Here is a 19,608-nt window from a genome sequence, read left to right as displayed (position 1 = left end):
AGTACGAGTCTAAGACCTTAGCTATTAGGCCAGAGTAAGAGTTAAGACCTTAGCTATTAGGCCAGAGTAAGAGTTAATACCTTAACCTGTAGGACATAGTATAAGTCTAAGACCTTAGCTATTAGGCCAGAGTAAGAGTTAAGACCTTAACCAGTAGGCCAGAGTATGTGTCTAATATCTTAGCTATTAGGCCATAGTACGAGTCTAAGACCTTAGCTATTAGGCCAGGGTAAGAGTTAAGACCTTAACCAGTAGGCCAGAGTAAGAGTTAAGACCTTAACCATTAGGCCAGAGTACGAGTCTAAGACCTTAGCTATTAGGCCAGAGTAAGAGTTAGGACCTTAAGCTGTAGGCCATAGTACGAGTCTAAGACCTTAGCTATTAGGCCAGAGTAAGAGTTAAGACATTAACCTGTAGGCCATAGTACAAGTCTAAGACCTTAGCTATTAGACCAGAGTAAGCATTAAGACCTTAACCAGTAGGCCAGAGAAAGAGACAAGACCTTAACCAGTAGGCCAGAGTAAGAGTTAAGACCTTAACCATTAGGCCAGAGTACGAGTCTAAGACCTTAGCTATTAGGCCAGAGTAAGAGTTAAGACCTTAACCAGTAGGCCAGAGTAAGAATTAAGACCTTAGCTATTAGGCCAGAGTAAGAGTTAAGACCATAAGAAGTAGGCCAGAGTAAGAGTTAAGACCTTAACCATTAGGCCAGAGTACGAGTCTAAGACCTTAGCTATTAGGCCAGAGTAAGAGTTAAGACCTTAGCTATTAGGCCAGAGTAAGCGTTAAGACCTTAACCAGTAGGCCAGAGTATGTGTCTAATACCTTAGCTATTAGGCCAGAGTATGAGTTAATACCTTAGCTATTAGGCCAGAGTAAGAGTTAAGACCTTAACCATTAGGCCAGAGTACGAGTCTAAGACCTTAGCTATTAGGCCAGAGTAAGAGTTAAGACCTTAACCTGTAGGCCAGAGTAAGAGTTAAGACCTTAACCTGTAGGCCATAGTATGAGTCTAAGACCTTAGCTATTAGGCCAGAGTAAGAGTTAAGACCTTAACCAGTCGGCCAGAGTAAGAATTAAGACCTTAGCTATTAGGCCAGAGTAAGAGTTAAGACCTTAAGAAGTAGGCCCGAGTAAGAGTTAAGACCTTAACCAGTAGGCCAGAGTAAGAGTTAAGACCTTAACCAGTAGGCCAGAGTAAGAGTCTAAGACCTTAGCTATTAGGCCAGAGTATGAGTCTAAGACCTTAGCTATTAGGCCAGAGTAAGAGTTAAGACCGTAGCTATTAGGCCAGAGTAAGAGTTAAGACCTTAACCATTAGGCCAGACTACGAGTCTAAGACCTCAGCTATAAGGCCAGAGTAAGAGTTAAGACCTTAACCAGTAGGCCAGAGTAAGATTTAAGACCTTATCCAGTAGGCCAGAGTAAAATTTAAGACATTAACCTGTAGGCCAGAGTACAAGTTAAGACCTTAACCATTAGGCAAGAGTACGAGTCTAAGACCTTAGCTATTAGGCCAGAGTAAGAGTTAAGACCTTAACCAGTAGGCCAGAGTAAGAGTTAAGACCTTAACCATTAGGAGAGAGTACGAGTCTAAGACCTTAGCTATTAGGCCAGAGTAAGAGTTAAGACCTTAACCTGTAGGCAAGAGTAAGAGTTAAGACCTTAACCAGTAGGCCATAGTACGAGTCTAAGACCTTAGGTATTAGGCCAGAGTAAGAGTTAAGACCTTAACCAGTAGGCCAGAGTATGAGTTAAGACCTTAACCAGTAGGCCAGAGTACGAGTCTAAGACCTTAACCTGTAGGCCATTATACGAGTCTAAGACCTTAGCTATTAGGCCAGAGTAAGAGTTAAGACCTTAGCTATTAGGCCAGAGTAAGAGTTAAGACCTTAACCTGTAAGCCAGAGTAAGAGTTAAAACTTTAACCTGTAGGCCATAGTACGAGTCTAAGACCTTAGCTATTAGGCCAGAGTAAGAGTTAAGACCTTAGCTATTAGGCCAGAGTAAGAGTTAATACCTTAACCTGTAGGACATAGTATAAGTCTAAGACCTTAGCTATTAGGCCAGAGTAAGAGTTAAGACCTTAACCAGTAGGCCAGAGTATGTGTCTAATATCTTAGCTATTAGGCCATAGTACGAGTCTAAGACCTTAGCTATTAGGCCAGGGTAAGAGTTAAGACCTTAACCAGTAGGCCAGAGTAAGAGTTAAGACCTTAACCATTAGGCCAGAGTACGAGTCTAAGACCTTAGCTATTAGGCCAGAGTAAGAGTTAGGACCTTAAGCTGTAGGCCATAGTACGAGTCTAAGACCTTAGCTATTAGGCCAGAGTAAGAGTTAAGACATTAACCTGTAGGCCATAGTACAAGTCTAAGACCTTAGCTATTAGACCAGAGTAAGCATTAAGACCTTAACCAGTAGGCCAGAGAAAGAGACAAGACCTTAACCAGTAGGCCAGAGTAAGAGTTAAGACCTTAACCATTAGGCCAGAGTACGAGTCTAAGACCTTAGCTATTAGGCCAGAGTAAGAGTTAAGACCTTAACCAGTAGGCCAGAGTAAGAATTAAGACCTTAGCTATTAGGCCAGAGTAAGAGTTAAGACCATAAGAAGTAGGCCAGAGTAAGAGTTAAGACCTTAACCATTAGGCCAGAGTACGAGTCTAAGACCTTAGCTATTAGGCCAGAGTAAGAGTTAAGACCTTAGCTATTAGGCCAGAGTAAGCGTTAAGACCTTAACCAGTAGGCCAGAGTATGTGTCTAATACCTTAGCTATTAGGCCAGAGTATGAGTTAATACCTTAGCTATTAGGCCAGAGTAAGAGTTAAGACCTTAACCATTAGGCCAGAGTACGAGTCTAAGACCTTAGCTATTAGGCCAGAGTAAGAGTTAAGACCTTAACCTGTAGGCCAGAGTAAGAGTTAAGACCTTAACCTGTAGGCCATAGTATGAGTCTAAGACCTTAGCTATTAGGCCAGAGTAAGAGTTAAGACCTTAACCAGTCGGCCAGAGTAAGAATTAAGACCTTAGCTATTAGGCCAGAGTAAGAGTTAAGACCTTAAGAAGTAGGCCCGAGTAAGAGTTAAGACCTTAACCAGTAGGCCAGAGTAAGAGTTAAGACCTTAACCAGTAGGCCAGAGTAAGAGTCTAAGACCTTAGCTATTAGGCCAGAGTATGAGTCTAAGACCTTAGCTATTAGGCCAGAGTAAGAGTTAAGACCGTAGCTATTAGGCCAGAGTAAGAGTTAAGACCTTAACCATTAGGCCAGACTACGAGTCTAAGACCTCAGCTATAAGGCCAGAGTAAGAGTTAAGACCTTAACCAGTAGGCCAGAGTAAGAGTTAAGAACTTAGCTATTAGGCCACAGTAGGAGTTAAGACCTTAGCTATTAGGCCAGAGTAAGAGTTAAGACCTTAACCAGAAGGCCAGAGTAAGACTTAAGACCTTAACCAGTAGGCCAGAGTAAGAGTTAAGACCTTAACCTGTAGGCCATAGTACGAGTCTAAGACCTTGGCTATTAGGCCAGAGTAAGCGTTAAGGCCTTAACCAGTAGGCCAGAGTAAGAGTTAAGATCTTAACCATTAGGCCAGAGTACGAGTCTAAGACCTTAGCTATTAGGCCAGAGTAAGAGTTAAGACCTTAGCTATTAGGCCAGAGTAAGAGTTAAGACCTTAACCTGTAAGCCAGAGTAAGAGTTAAGACTTTAACCTGTAGGCCATAGTACGAGTCTGAGACCTTAGCTATTAGGCGAGAGTAAGAGTTAAGACCTTGGCTATTAGGCCACAGTAAGAGTTAAGACCTTAACCAGTAGGCCAGAGTAAGAGTTAAGACCTTAGCTATTAGGCCAGAGTAAGAGTTAAGACCTTAACCTGTAAGCCAGAGTAAGAGTTAAGACTTTAACCTGTAGGCCATAGTACGAGTCTAAGACCTTAGCTATTAGGCCAGAGTAAGAGTTAAGACCTTAGCTATTAGGCCAGAGTAAGAGTTAATACCTTAATCTGTAGGCCATAGTATAAGTCTAAGACCTTAGCTATTAGGCCAGAGTAAGAGTTAAGACCTTAACCAGTAGGCCAGAGTACGTGTCTAATACCTTAGCTATTAGGCCATAGTACGAGTCTAAGACCTTAGCTATTAGGCCAGAGTAAGAGTTAAGACCTTAACCAGTAGGCCAGAGTAAGAGTTCAGACCTTAACCATTAGGCCAGAGTACTAGTCTAAGACCTTAGCTATTAGGCCAGAGTAAGAGTTAAGACCTTAAGCTGTAGGCCATAGTACGAGTCTAAGACCTTAGCTATTAGTCCAGAGTAAGAGTTAAGACATTAACCTGTAGGCCATAGTACGAGTCTAAGACCTTAGCTATTAGGCCAGAGTAAGCGTTAAGACCTTAACCAGTAGGCCAGAGTAAGAGTTAAGACCTTAACCATTAGGCCAGAGTACGAGTCTAGGACCTTAGCTATTAGGCCAGAGTAAGAGTTAAGACCTTAACCAGTAGGCCAGAGTAAGAATTAAGACCTTAGCTATTAGGCCAGAGTAAGAGTTAAGACCATAAGAAGTAGGCCAGAGTAAGAGTTAAGACCTTAACCATTAGGCCAGAGTACGAGTCTAAGATCTTAGCTATTAGGCCAGAGTAAGAGTTAAGACCTTAGCTATTAGGCCAGAGTAAGCGTTAAGACCTTAACCAGTAGGCCAGATTATGTGTCTAATACCTTAGCTATTAGGCCAGAGTATGAGTTAAGACCTTAGCTATTAGGCCAGAGTAAGAGTTAAGACCTTAACCATTAGGCCAGAGTACGAGTCTAAGACCTTAGCTATTAGGCCAGAGTAAGAGTTAAGACCTTAACCTGTAAGCCAGAGTAAAAGTTAAGACCTTAACCTGTAGGCCATAGTACGATAAGACCTTAACCATTAGGCCAGATTACGAGTCTAAGACCTTAGCTATTAGGCCAGAGTAAGAGTTAAGACCTTAACCAGTAGGCCAGAGTAAGAATTAAGACCTTAAGAAGTAGGCCAGAGTAAGAGTTAAGACCTTAACCATTAGGCCAGAGTACGAGTCTAAGACCTTAGCTATTAGGCCAGAGTAAGAGTTAAGACCTTAGCTATTAGGCCAGAGTAAGCGTTAAGACCTTAACCAGTAGGCCAGAGTAAGAGTTAAGACCTTAACCATTAGGCCAGAGTACGAGTCTAAGACCTTAGCTATTAGGCCAGAGTAAGAGTTCAGACCTTAGCTATTAGGCCAGAGTAAGCATTAAGACCTTAACCAGTAGGTCAGAGTAAGAGTTAAGACCTTAACCTGTAGGCCAGCGTATGAGTCTAAGACCTTAGCTATTAGGCCAGAGTAAGAGTGCAGACCTTAGCTATTAGGCCAGAGTTAGATTTAAGACCTTAACCAGTAGGCCAGAGTAAGATTTAAGACCTTAACCAGTAGGCCAGAGTAAGATTTAAGACATTAACCTGTAGGCCAGAGTACAAGTTAAGACCTTAACCAGTAGGCCAGAGTAAGAGTTAAGACCTTAACCAGTAGGCCAGAGTAAGAGTTAAGACCTTAACCAGTAGGCCAGAGTAAGAGTTAAGACCTTAACCAGTAGGCCAGATTAAGAGTTAAGACCTTAACCTGTAGGCCAGAGTAAGAGTTAAGACCTTAACCAGTAGGCCAGAGTAAGAATTAAGACCTTAGCTATTAGGCCAGAGTAAGAGTTAGGACCTTAAGAAGTAGGCCCGAGTAAGAGTTAAGACCTTAACCAGTAGGCCAGAGTAAGAGTTAAGACCTTAACCAGTAGGCCAGAGTACGTGTCTGATACCTTAGCTATTAGGCCATAGTATGAGTTAAGACCTTAGCTATTAGTCCAGAGTAAGAGTTAAGACCTTAACCATTAGGCCAGAGTACGAGTTAAGACCTTAACCAGTAGGCCAGAGTAACAGTTAAGACCTTAACCTGTAGGCCATAGTATGAGTCTAAAACCTTAGCTATTAGGCCAGAGTAAGAGTTGAGACCTTAGCTATTAGGCCAGAGTAAGAGTTAAGACCTTAACCATTAGGCCAGAGTACGAGTCTAAGACATTAGCTATTAGGCCAGAGTAAGAGTTAAGACCTTAACCAGTAGGCCAGAGTAAGAAATAAGACCTTAGCTATTAGGCCAGAGTAAGAGTTAAGACCTTAAGATGTAGGCCTGAGTAAGAGTTAAGACCTTAACCATTAGGCCAGAGTACGAGTCTAAGACCTTAGTTATTAGGCCAGAGTAAGAGTTAAGACCTTAACCAGTAGGCCAGAGTAAGAGTTAAGACCTTAACCAGTAGGCCAGAGTAAGAGTCTAAGACCTTAGCTATTAGGCCAGAGTAAGAGTTAAGACCGTAGCTATTTGGCCAGAGTAAGAGTTAAGACCTTAACCAGTAGGCCAGAGTAAGAGTTAAGACCTTAGCTATTAGGCCAGAGTAGGAGTTAAGACCTTAGCTATTAGGCCAGCGTAAGAGTTAAGACCTTAACCAGAAGGCCAGAGTAAGACTTAAGACTTTAACCAGTAGGCCAGAGTAAGAGTTAAGACCTTAACCTGTAGGCCATAGTACGAGTCTAAGACCTTAGCTATTAGGCCAGAGTAAGCGTTAAGACCTTAACCAGTAGGCCAGAGAAAGAGATAAGACCTTAACCATTAGGCCAGAGTACGAGTCTAAGACCTTAGCTATTGGGCCAGAGTAAGAGTTAAGACCTCAGCTATTAGGCCAGAGTACGAGTCTAAGACCTTTTGCTATTAGGTCAGAGTAAGAGTTAAGACCTTAACCAGTAGGCCAGAGTAAGAGTTAAGACTTTAACCAGTAGGCCAGAGTAAGAGTCTAGGACCTTAACCTGTAGGCCAGAGTACGAGTCTAAGACCTTAGCTATTAGGCCAGAGTAAGAGTTAAGACCTTAACCATTAGGCCAGAGTAAGAGTCTAAGACCTTAGTTATTGGGCCAGAGTAAGAGTTAAGACCTTAGCTATTAGGCCAGAGTAAGAGTTAAGACCTTAGATATTAGGCCAGAGTAAGAGTTAAGACCTTAACCTCTAGGCCAGAGTACGAGTCTAAGACCTAAGCTATTAGGCCAGAGTACGAGTCTAAGACCTGAGCTATTAGGCCATAGTAAGAGTTAAGACCTTAACCAGTAGGCCAGAGTACGAGTCTAAGACCTTAGCTATTAGGCCAGAGTAAGAGTTAAGACCTTAACCAGTAGGCCAGAGTAAGAGTTAAGACCTTAATCAGTAGGCCAGAGTACGAGTCTAAGACCTTAGCTATTAGGCCAGAGTAAGAGTTAAGACCTTAACCAGTAGGCCAGAGTAAGAGTTAAGATCTTAACCAGTAGGCCAGAGTACGAGTCTAAGACCTTAGCTATTAGGCCAGAGTAAGAGTTAAGACCTTAACCAGTAGGCCAATGTAAGAGTTAAGACCTTAACCATTAGGCCAGAGTACGAGTCTAGGACATTAGCTATTAGGCCAGAGTAAGAGTTAAGACCTTAACCACTAGGCCAGAGTAAGAGTTAAGACCTTAACCTGTAAGACAGAGTAAGAGTTAAGACCTTAACCTGTAGGCTATAGTACGAGTCTAAGTCCTTAACCATTAGGCCAGATTACGATTCTAAGACCTTAGCTATTAGGCCAGAGTAAGAGTTAAGACCTTAACCAGTAGGCCAGAGTAAGAATTAAGACCTTAGCTATTAGGCCAGAGTAAGAGTTAAGACCTTAAGAAGTAGGCCAGTGTAAGAGTTAAGACCTTAACCATTAGGCCAGAGTACGAGTTAAGACCTTAACCTGTAGGCCAGCATATGAGTCTAAGACCTTAGCTATTAGGCCAGAGTAAGAGTTAAGACCTTAACCAGTAGGCCAGAGTAAGAGTTAAGACCTAAACCAGTAGGCCAGAGTGAGAGTTAAGACCTTAACCGGTAGGCCAGATTAAGAGTTAAGCCCTTAACCTGTAGGCCAGAGTAAGAGTTAAGACCTTAACCAGTAGGCCAGAGTAAGAATTAAGACCTTAGCTATTAGGCCAGAGTAAGAGTTAAGACCTTAAGAAGTAGGCCCGAGTAAGAGTTAAGACCTTAACCAGTAGGCCAGAGTAAGAGTTAAGACCTTAACCAGTAGGCCAGAGTACGTGTCTGATACCTTAGCTATTAGGCCATAGTATGAGTTAAGACCTTAGCTATTAGTCCAGAGTAAGAGTTAAGACCTTAACCATTAGGCCAGAGTACGAGTTAAGACCTTAACCAGTAGGCCAGAGTAAGAGTTAAGACCTTAACCTGTAGGCCATAGTATGAGTCTAAGACCTTAGCTATTAGGCCAGAGTAAGAGTTGAGACCTTAGCTATTAGGCCAGAGTAAGAGTTAAAACCTTAACCATTATGCCAGAGTACGAGTCTAAGACATTAGCTATTAGGCCAGAGTAAGAGTTAAGACCTTAACCAGTAGGCCAGAGTAAGAAATTAGACCTTAGCTATTAGGCCAGAGTAAGAGTTAAGACCTTAAGAAGTAGGCCTGAGTAAGAGTTAAGACCTTAACCATTAGGCCAGAGTATGAGTCTAAGACCTTAGCTATTAGGCCAGAGTAAGAGTTAAGACCTTAACCAGTAGGCCAGAGTAAGAGTTAAGACCTTAACCAGTAGGCCAGAGTAAGAGTTAAGACCTTAGCTATTAGGCCAGAGTAGGAGTTAAGACCTTAGCTATTAGGCCAGAGTAAGAGTTAAGACCTTAACCAGAAGGCCAGAATAAGACTTAAGACTTTAACCAGTAGGCCAGAGTAAGAGTTAAGACCTTAATCTATAGGCCATAGTACGAGTCTAAGACCTTAGCTATTAGGCCAGAGTAAGCGTTAAGACCTTAACCATTAGGCCAGAGAAAGAGATAAGACCTTAACCTGTAGGCCAGAGTACGAGTCTAAGACCTTAGCTATTAGGCCAGAGTAAGAGTTAAGACCTTAGGTATTAGGCCAGAGTAAGAGTTAAGACCTTAACCAGTAGGTCAGAGTAAGAGTTAAGACCTTAACCAGTAGGCCAGAGTAAGAGTTAAGACCTTAACCAGTAGGCCAGAGTAAGAGTTAAAACCTTAACCAGGAGGCCAGAGTACGAGTCTAAGACCTTAGCTATTAGGCCAGAGTAAGAGTTAAGACCTTAGCTATTAGGCCAGAGTAAGAGTTAAGACCTTAACCAGAAGGCCAGAGTAAGAGTTAAGACCTTAACCAGTAGGCCAGAGTAAGAGTTAAGACCTCAATCTGTAGGCCATAGTACGAGTCTAAGACCTTAGGTATTAGGCCAGAGTAAGCATTAAGACCTTAACCAGTAGGCCAGAGTACGAGTCTAAGACCTTAGCTATTAGGCCAGAGTAAGAGTGCAGACCTTAGCTATTAGGCCAGAGTAAGAGTTAAGACCTTAATCAGTAGGCCAGAGTAAGAGTTAAGACCTTAACCAGTAGGCCAGAGTAAGAGTTAAGACCTTAACCAGTAGGCCAGAGTAAGATTTAAGACCTTAACCAGTAGGCCAGAGTAAGATTTAAGACATTAACCTGTAGGCCAGAGTACAAGTTAAGACCCTAACCATTAGGCCAGAGTACGAGTCTAAGACCTTAGCTATTAGGCCAGAGTAAGAGTTAAGACCTTAACCAGTAGGCCAGAGTAAGAGTTAAGACCTTAACCATTAGGGGAGAGTACGAGTCTAAGACCTTAGCTATTAGGCCAGAGTAAGAGTTAAGACCTTAACCTGTAGGCAAGAGTTAGACTTAAGACCTTAACCAGTAGGCCATAGTACGAGTCTAAGACCTTAGGTATTAGGCCAGAGTAAGAGTTAAGACCTTACCCAGTAGGCCAGAGTAAGAGTTAAGACCTTAACCAGTAGGCCAGAGTACGAGTCTAAGACCTTAACCTGTAGGCCATAGTACGAGTCTAAGACCTTAGCTATTAGGCCAGAGTAAGAGTTAGGACCTTAGCTATTAGGCCAGAGTAAGAGTTAAGACCTTAACCTGTAAGCCAGAGTAAGAGTTAAGACTTTAACCTGTAGGCCATAGTACGAGTCTAAGACCTTAGCTATTAGGCCAGAGTAAGAGTTAAGACCTTAGCTATTAGGCCAGAGTAAGAGTTAATACCTTAACCTGTAGGCCATAGTATAAGTCTACGACCTTAACTATTAGGCCAGAGTAAGAGTTAAGACCTTAACCAGTAGGCCAGAGTATGTGTCTAATACCTTAGGTATTAGGCCATAGTACGAGTCTAAGACCTTAGCTATTAGGCCAGAGTAAGAGTTAAGACCTTAACCAGTAGGCCAGAGTAAGAGTTAAGACCTTAACCATTAGGCCAGAGTAAGAGTCTAAGACCTTAGCTATTAGGCCAGAGTAAGAGTTAAGACCTTAAGCTGTAGGCCATAGTACGAGTCTAAGACCTTAGCTATTAGGCCCGAGTAAGAGTTAAGACATTAACCTGTAGGCCATAGTATGAGTCTAAGACCTTAGCTGTTAGGCCAGAGTAAGCGTTAAGACCTTAACCAGTAGGCCAGAGAAAGAGATAAGACCTTAACCAGTAGGCCAGAGTAAGAGTTAAGACCTTAACCAGTAGGCCAGAGTAAGAGTTAAGACCTTAGCTATTAGGCCAGAGTAGGAGTTAAGACCTTAGCTATTAGGCCAGCGTAAGAGTTAAGACCTTAACCAGAAGGCCAGAGTAAGACTTAAGACTTTAACCAGTAGGCCAGAGTAAGAGTTAAGACCTTAACCTGTAGGCCATAGTACGAGTATAAGACCTTAGCTATTAGGCCAGAGTAAGCGTTAAGACCTTAACCAGTAGGCCAGAGAAAGAGATAAGACCTTAACCATTAGGCCAGAGTACGAGTCTAAGACCTTAGTTTTTGGGCCAGAGTAAGAGTTAAGACCTCAGCTATTAGGCCAGAGTACGAGTCTAAGACCTTTTGCTATTAGGTCAGAGTAAGAGTTAAGACCTTAACCAGTAGGCCAGAGTAAGAGTTAAGACCTTAACCATTAGGCCAGAGTACGAGTCTAAGACCTTAGCTATTAGGCCAGAGTAAGAGTTAAGACCTTAACCTGTAAGCCAGAGTAAAAGTTAAGACCTTAACCTGTAGGCCATAGTACGATAAGACCTTAACCATTAGGCCAGATTACGAGTCTAAGACCTTAGCTATTAGGCCAGAGTAAGAGTTAAGACCTTAACCAGTAGGCCAGAGTAAGAATTAAGACCTTAAGAAGTAGGCCAGAGTAAGAGTTAAGACCTTAACCATTAGGCCAGAGTACGAGTCTAAGACCTTAGCTATTAGGCCAGAGTAAGAGTTAAGACCTTAGCTATTAGGCCAGAGTAAGCGTTAAGACCTTAACCAGTAGGCCAGAGTAAGAGTTAAGACCTTAACCATTAGGCCAGAGTACGAGTCTAAGACCTTAGCTATTAGGCCAGAGTAAGAGTTCAGACCTTAGCTATTAGGCCAGAGTAAGCATTAAGACCTTAACCAGTAGGTCAGAGTAAGAGTTAAGACCTTAACCTGTAGGCCAGCGTATGAGTCTAAGACCTTAGCTATTAGGCCAGAGTAAGAGTGCAGACCTTAGCTATTAGGCCAGAGTTAGATTTAAGACCTTAACCAGTAGGCCAGAGTAAGATTTAAGACCTTAACCAGTAGGCCAGAGTAAGATTTAAGACATTAACCTGTAGGCCAGAGTACAAGTTAAGACCTTAACCAGTAGGCCAGAGTAAGAGTTAAGACCTTAACCAGTAGGCCAGAGTAAGAGTTAAGACCTTAACCAGTAGGCCAGAGTAAGAGTTAAGACCTTAACCAGTAGCCCAGATTAAGAGTTAAGACCTTAACCTGTAGGCCAGAGTAAGAGTTAAGACCTTAACCAGTAGGCCAGAGTAAGAATTAAGACCTTAGCTATTAGGCCAGAGTAAGAGTTAGGACCTTAAGAAGTAGGCCCGAGTAAGAGTTAAGACCTTAACCAGTAGGCCAGAGTAAGAGTTAAGACCTTAACCAGTAGGCCAGAGTACGTGTCTGATACCTTAGCTATTAGGCCATAGTATGAGTTAAGACCTTAGCTATTAGTCCAGAGTAAGAGTTAAGACCTTAACCATTAGGCCAGAGTACGAGTTAAGACCTTAACCAGTAGGCCAGAGTAACAGTTAAGACCTTAACCTGTAGGCCATAGTATGAGTCTAAAACCTTAGCTATTAGGCCAGAGTAAGAGTTGAGACCTTAGCTATTAGGCCAGAGTAAGAGTTAAGACCTTAACCATTAGGCCAGAGTACTAGTCTAAGACATTAGCTATTAGGCCAGAGTAAGAGTTAAGACCTTAACCAGTAGGCCAGAGTAAGAAATAAGACCTTAGCTATTAGGCCAGAGTAAGAGTTAAGACCTTAAGATGTAGGCCTGAGTAAGAGTTAAGACCTTAACCATTAGGCCAGAGTACGAGTCTAAGACCTTAGTTATTAGGCCAGAGTAAGAGTTAAGACCTTAACCAGTAGGCCAGAGTAAGAGTTAAGACCTTAACCAGTAGGCCAGAGTAAGAGTCTAAGACCTTAGCTATTAGGCCAGAGTAAGAGTTAAGACCGTAGCTATTTGGCCAGAGTAAGAGTTAAGACCTTAACCAGTAGGCCAGAGTAAGAGTTAAGACCTTAGCTATTAGGCCAGAGTAGGAGTTAAGACCTTAGCTATTAGGCCAGCGTAAGAGTTAAGACCTTAACCAGAAGGCCAGAGTAAGACTTAAGACTTTAACCAGTAGGCCAGAGTAAGAGTTAAGACCTTAACCTGTAGGCCATAGTACGAGTCTAAGACCTTAGCTATTAGGCCAGAGTAAGCGTTAAGACCTTAACCAGTAGGCCAGAGAAAGAGATAAGACCTTAACCATTAGGCCAGAGTACGAGTCTAAGACCTTAGCTATTGGGCCAGAGTAAGAGTTAAGACCTCAGCTATTAGGCCAGAGTACGAGTCTAAGACCTTTTGCTATTAGGTCAGAGTAAGAGTTAAGACCTTAACCAGTAGGCCAGAGTAAGAGTTAAGACTTTAACCAGTAGGCCAGAGTAAGAGTCTAGGACCTTAACCTGTAGGCCAGAGTACGAGTCTAAGACCTTAGCTATTAGGCCAGAGTAAGAGTTAAGACCTTAACCATTAGGCCAGAGTAAGAGTCTAAGACCTTAGTTATTGGGCCAGAGTAAGAGTTAAGACCTTAGCTATTAGGCCAGAGTAAGAGTTAAGACCTTAGATATTAGGCCAGAGTAAGAGTTAAGACCTTAACCTCTAGGCCAGAGTACGAGTCTAAGACCTAAGCTATTAGGCCAGAGTACGAGTCTAAGACCTGAGCTATTAGGCCATAGTAAGAGTTAAGACCTTAACCAGTAGGCCAGAGTACGAGTCTAAGACCTTAGCTATTAGGCCAGAGTAAGAGTTAAGACCTTAACCAGTAGGCCAGAGTAAGAGTTAAGACCTTAATCAGTAGGCCAGAGTACGAGTCTAAGACCTTAGCTATTAGGCCAGAGTAAGAGTTAAGACCTTAACCAGTAGGCCAGAGTAAGAGTTAAGATCTTAACCAGTAGGCCAGAGTACGAGTCTAAGACCTTAGCTATTAGGCCAGAGTAAGAGTTAAGACCTTAACCAGTAGGCCAATGTAAGAGTTAAGACCTTAACCATTAGGCCAGAGTACGAGTCTAGGACATTAGCTATTAGGCCAGAGTAAGAGTTAAGACCTTAACCACTAGGCCAGAGTAAGAGTTAAGACCTTAACCTGTAAGACAGAGTAAGAGTTAAGACCTTAACCTGTAGGCTATAGTACGAGTCTAAGTCCTTAACCATTAGGCCAGATTACGATTCTAAGACCTTAGCTATTAGGCCAGAGTAAGAGTTAAGACCTTAACCAGTAGGCCAGAGTAAGAATTAAGACCTTAGCTATTAGGCCAGAGTAAGAGTTAAGACCTTAAGAAGTAGGCCAGTGTAAGAGTTAAGACCTTAACCATTAGGCCAGAGTACGAGTTAAGACCTTAACCTGTAGGCCAGCATATGAGTCTAAGACCTTAGCTATTAGGCCAGAGTAAGAGTTAAGACCTTAACCAGTAGGCCAGAGTAAGAGTTAAGACCTTAACCAGTAGGCCAGAGTGAGAGTTAAGACCTTAACCAGTAGGCCAGATTAAGAGTTAAGACCTTAACCTGTAGGCCAGAGTAAGAGTTAAGACCTTAACCAGTAGGCCAGAGTAAGAATTAAGACCTTAGCTATTAGGCCAGAGTAAGAGTTAAGACCTTAAGAAGTAGGCCCGAGTAAGAGTTAAGACCTTAACCAGTAGGCCAGAGTAAGAGTTAAGACCTTAACCAGTAGGCCAGAGTACGTGTCTGATACCTTAGCTATTAGGCCATAGTATGAGTTAAGACCTTAGCTATTAGTCCAGAGTAAGAGTTAAGACCTTAACCATTAGGCCAGAGTACGAGTTAAGACCTTAACCAGTAGGCCAGAGTAAGAGTTAAGACCTTAACCTGTAGGCCATAGTATGAGTCTAAGACCTTAGCTATTAGGCCAGAGTAAGAGTTGAGACCTTAGCTATTAGGCCAGAGTAAGAGTTAAAACCTTAACCATTATGCCAGAGTACGAGTCTAAGACATTAGCTATTAGGCCAGAGTAAGAGTTAAGACCTTAACCAGTAGGCCAGAGTAAGAAATTAGACCTTAGCTATTAGGCCAGAGTAAGAGTTAAGACCTTAAGAAGTAGGCCTGAGTAAGAGTTAAGACCTTAACCATTAGGCCAGAGTATGAGTCTAAGACCTTAGCTATTAGGCCAGAGTAAGAGTTAAGACCTTAACCAGTAGGCCAGAGTAAGAGTTAAGACCTTAACCAGTAGGCCAGAGTAAGAGTTAAGACCTTAGCTATTAGGCCAGAGTAGGAGTTAAGACCTTAGCTATTAGGCCAGAGTAAGAGTTAAGACCTTAACCAGAAGGCCAGAATAAGACTTAAGACTTTAACCAGTAGGCCAGAGTAAGAGTTAAGACCTTAATCTATAGGCCATAGTACGAGTCTAAGACCTTAGCTATTAGGCCAGAGTAAGCGTTAAGACCTTAACCATTAGGCCAGAGAAAGAGATAAGACCTTAACCTGTAGGCCAGAGTACGAGTCTAAGACCTTAGCTATTAGGCCAGAGTAAGAGTTAAGACCTTAGGTATTAGGCCAGAGTAAGAGTTAAGACCTTAACCAGTAGGTCAGAGTAAGAGTTAAGACCTTAACCAGTAGGCCAGAGTAAGAGTTAAGACCTTAACCAGTAGGCCAGAGTAAGAGTTAAAACCTTAACCAGGAGGCCAGAGTACGAGTCTAAGACCTTAGCTATTAGGCCAGAGTAAGAGTTAAGACCTTAGCTATTAGGCCAGAGTAAGAGTTAAGACCTTAACCAGAAGGCCAGAGTAAGAGTTAAGACCTTAACCAGTAGGACAGAGTAAGAGTTAAGACCTCAATCTGTAGGCCATAGTACGAGTCTAAGACCTTAGGTATTAGGCCAGAGTAAGCATTAAGACCTTAACCAGTAGGCCAGAGTACGAGTCTAAGACCTTAGCTATTAGGCCAGAGTAAGAGTGCAGACCTTAGCTATTAGGCCAGAGTAAGAGTTAAGACCTTAATCAGTAGGCCAGAGTAAGAGTTAAGACCTTAACCAGTAGGCCAGAGTAAGAGTTAAGACCTTAACCAGTAGGCCAGAGTAAGATTTAAGACCTTAACCAGTAGGCCAGAGTAAGATTTAAGACATTAACCTGTAGGCCAGAGTACAAGTTAAGACCCTAACCATTAGGCCAGAGTACGAGTCTAAGACCTTAGCTATTAGGCCAGAGTAAGAGTTAAGACCTTAACCAGTAGGCCAGAGTAAGAGTTAAGACCTTAACCATTAGGGGAGAGTACGAGTCTAAGACCTTAGCTATTAGGCCAGAGTAAGAGTTAAGACCTTAACCTGTAGGCAAGAGTTAGACTTAAGACCTTAACCAGTAGGCCATAGTACGAGTCTAAGACCTTAGGTATTAGGCCAGAGTAAGAGTTAAGACCTTACCCAGTAGGCCAGAGTAAGAGTTAAGACCTTAACCAGTAGGCCAGAGTACGAGTCTAAGACCTTAACCTGTAGGCCATAGTACGAGTCTAAGACCTTAGCTATTAGGCCAGAGTAAGAGTTAGGACCTTAGCTATTAGGCCAGAGTAAGAGTTAAGACCTTAACCTGTAAGCCAGAGTAAGAGTTAAGACTTTAACCTGTAGGCCATAGTACGAGTCTAAGACCTTAGCTATTAGGCCAGAGTAAGAGTTAAGACCTTAGCTATTAGGCCAGAGTAAGAGTTAATACCTTAACCTGTAGGCCATAGTATAAGTCTACGACCTTAACTATTAGGCCAGAGTAAGAGTTAAGACCTTAACCAGTAGGCCAGAGTATGTGTCTAATACCTTAGGTATTAGGCCATAGTACGAGTCTAAGACCTTAGCTATTAGGCCAGAGTAAGAGTTAAGACCTTAACCAGTAGGCCAGAGTAAGAGTTAAGACCTTAACCATTAGGCCAGAGTAAGAGTCTAAGACCTTAGCTATTAGGCCAGAGTAAGAGTTAAGACCTTAAGCTGTAGGCCATAGTACGAGTCTAAGACCTTAGCTATTAGGCCCGAGTAAGAGTTAAGACATTAACCTGTAGGCCATAGTATGAGTCTAAGACCTTAGCTGTTAGGCCAGAGTAAGCGTTAAGACCTTAACCAGTAGGCCAGAGAAAGAGATAAGACCTTAACCAGTAGGCCAGAGTAAGAGTTAAGACCTTAACCAGTAGGCCAGAGTAAGAGTTAAGACCTTAGCTATTAGGCCAGAGTAGGAGTTAAGACCTTAGCTATTAGGCCAGCGTAAGAGTTAAGACCTTAACCAGAAGGCCAGAGTAAGACTTAAGACTTTAACCAGTAGGCCAGAGTAAGAGTTAAGACCTTAACCTGTAGGCCATAGTACGAGTATAAGACCTTAGCTATTAGGCCAGAGTAAGCGTTAAGACCTTAACCAGTAGGCCAGAGAAAGAGATAAGACCTTAACCATTAGGCCAGAGTACGAGTCTAAGACCTTAGTTTTTGGGCCAGAGTAAGAGTTAAGACCTCAGCTATTAGGCCAGAGTACGAGTCTAAGACCTTTTGCTATTAGGTCAGAGTAAGAGTTAAGACCTTAACCAGTAGGCCAGAGTAAGAGTTAAGACTTTAACCAGTAGGCCAGAGTAAGAGTCTAGGACCTTAACCTGTAGGCCAGAGTACGAGTCTAAGACCTTAGCTATTAGGCCAGAGTAAGAGTTAAGACCTTAACCATTAGGCCAGAGTAAGAGTCTAAGACCTTAGTTATTGGGCCAGAGTAAGAGTTAAGACCTTAGCTATTAGGCCAGAGTAAGAGTTAAGACCTTAGATATTAGGCCAGAGTAAGAGTTAAGACCTTAACCTCTAGGCCAGAGTACGAGTCTAAGACCTAAGCTATTAGGCCAGAGTACGAGTCTAAGACCTGAGCTATTAGGCCATAGTAAGAGTTAAGACCTTAACCAGTAGGCCAGAGTACGAGTCTAAGACCTTAGCTATTAGGCCAGAGTAAGAGTTAAGACCTTAACCAGTAGGCCAGAGTAAGAGTTAAGACCTTAATCAGTAGGCCAGAGTACGAGTCTAAGACCTTAGCTATTAGGCCAGAGTAAGAGTTAAGACCTTAACCAGTAGGCCAGAGTAAGAGTTAAGATCTTAACCAGTAGGCCAGAGTACGAGTCTAAGACCTTAGCTATTAGGCCAGAGTAAGAGTTAAGACCTTAACCAGTAGGCCAATGTAAGAGTTAAGACCTTAACCATTAGGCCAGAGTACGAGTCTAGGACATTAGCTATTAGGCCAGAGTAAGAGTTAAGACCTTAACCACTAGGCCAGAGTAAGAGTTAAGACCTTAACCTGTAAGACAGAGTAAGAGTTAAGACCTTAACCTGTAGGCTATAGTACGAGTCTAAGTCCTTAACCATTAGGCCAGATTACGATTCTAAGACCTTAGCTATTAGGCCAGAGTAAGAGTTAAGACCTTAACCAGTAGGCCAGAGTAAGAATTAAGACCTTAGCTATTAGGCCAGAGTAAGAGTTAAGACCTTAAGAAGTAGGCCAGAGTAAGAGTTAAGACCTTAACCATTAGGCCAGAGTACGAGTTAAGACCTTAACCTGTAGGCCAGCATATGAGTCTAAGACCTTAGCTATTAGGCCAGAGTAAGAGTTAAGACCTTAACCAGTAGGCCAGAGTAAGAGTTAAGACCTTAACCAGTAGGCCAGAGTAAGAGTTAAGACCTTAACCAGTAGGCCAGATTAAGAGTTAAGACCTTAACCTGTAGGCCAGAGTAAGAGTTAAGACCTTAACCAGTAGGCCAGAGTAAGAATTAAGACCTTAGCTATTAGGCCAGAGTAAGAGTTAAGACCTTAAGAAGTAGGCCCGAGTAAGAGTTAAGACCTTAACCAGTAGGCCAGAGTAAGAGTTAAGACCTTAACCAGTAGGCCAGAGTACCTGTCTGATACCTTAGCTATTAGGCCATAGTATGAGTTAAGACCTTAGCTATTAGTCCAGAGTAAGAGTTAAGACCTTAACCATTAGGCCAGAGTACGAGTTAAGACCTTAACCAGTAGGCCAGAGTAAGAGTTAAGACCTTAACCTGTAGGCCATAGTATGAGTCTAAGACCTTAGCTATTAGGCCAGAGTAAGAGTTGAGACCTTAGCTATTAGGCCAGAGTAAGAGTTAAAACCTTAACCATTATGCCAGAGTACGAGTCTAAGACATTAGCTATTAGGCCAGAGTAAGAGTTAAGACCTTAACCAGTAGGCCAGAGTAAGAAATTAGACCTTAGCTATTAGGCCAGAGTAAGAGTTAAGACCTTAAGAAGTAGGCCTGAGTAAGAGTTAAGACCTTAACCATTAGGCCAGAGTATGAGTCTAAGACCTTAGCTATTAGGCCAGAGTAAGAGTTAAGACCTTAACCAGTAGGCCAGAGTAAGAGTTAAGACCTTAACCAGTAGGCCAGAGTAAGAGTTAAGACCTTAACTATTAGGCCAGAGTAGGAGTTATGACCTTAGCTATTAGGCCAGAGTAAGAGTTAAGACCTTAACCAGTAGGCCAGAGTAAGAGTTAAGACCTTAACCAGTAGGCCAGAGTAAGAGTCTAAGACCTTAGCTATTAGGCCATAGTAAGAGTTAAGACCGTAGCTATTTGGCCAGAGTAAGAGTTAAGACCTTAACCAGTAGGCCAGAGTAAGAGTTAAGACCTTAGCTATTAGGCCAGAGTAGGAGTTAAGACCTTAGCTATTAGGCCAGCGTAAGAGTTAAGACCTTAACCAGAAGGCCAGAGTAAGACTTAAAACTTTAACCAGTATGCCAGAGTAAGAGTTAAGACCTTAACCTGTAGGCCATAGTACGAGTCTAAGACCTTAGCTATTAGGCCAGAGTAAGCGTTAAGACCTTAACCAGTAGGCCAGAGAAAGAGATAAGACCTTAACCATTAGGCCAGAGTACGAGTCTAAGACCTTAGCTATTGGGCCAGAGTAAGAGTTAAGACCTCAGCTATTAGGCCAGAGTACGAGTCTAAGACCTTTTGCTATTAGGTCAGAGTAAGAGTTAAGACCTTAACCAGTAGGCCAGAGTAAGAGTTAAGACTT

The sequence above is a fragment of the Triturus cristatus genome, chromosome 10 (genome assembly GCF_964204655.1).
Source record: "Triturus cristatus chromosome 10, aTriCri1.1, whole genome shotgun sequence".
NCBI classification, from domain to species: Eukaryota; Metazoa; Chordata; class Amphibia; order Caudata; family Salamandridae; genus Triturus; species Triturus cristatus.
Note: the sequence above shows the minus strand (reverse complement) of the source record.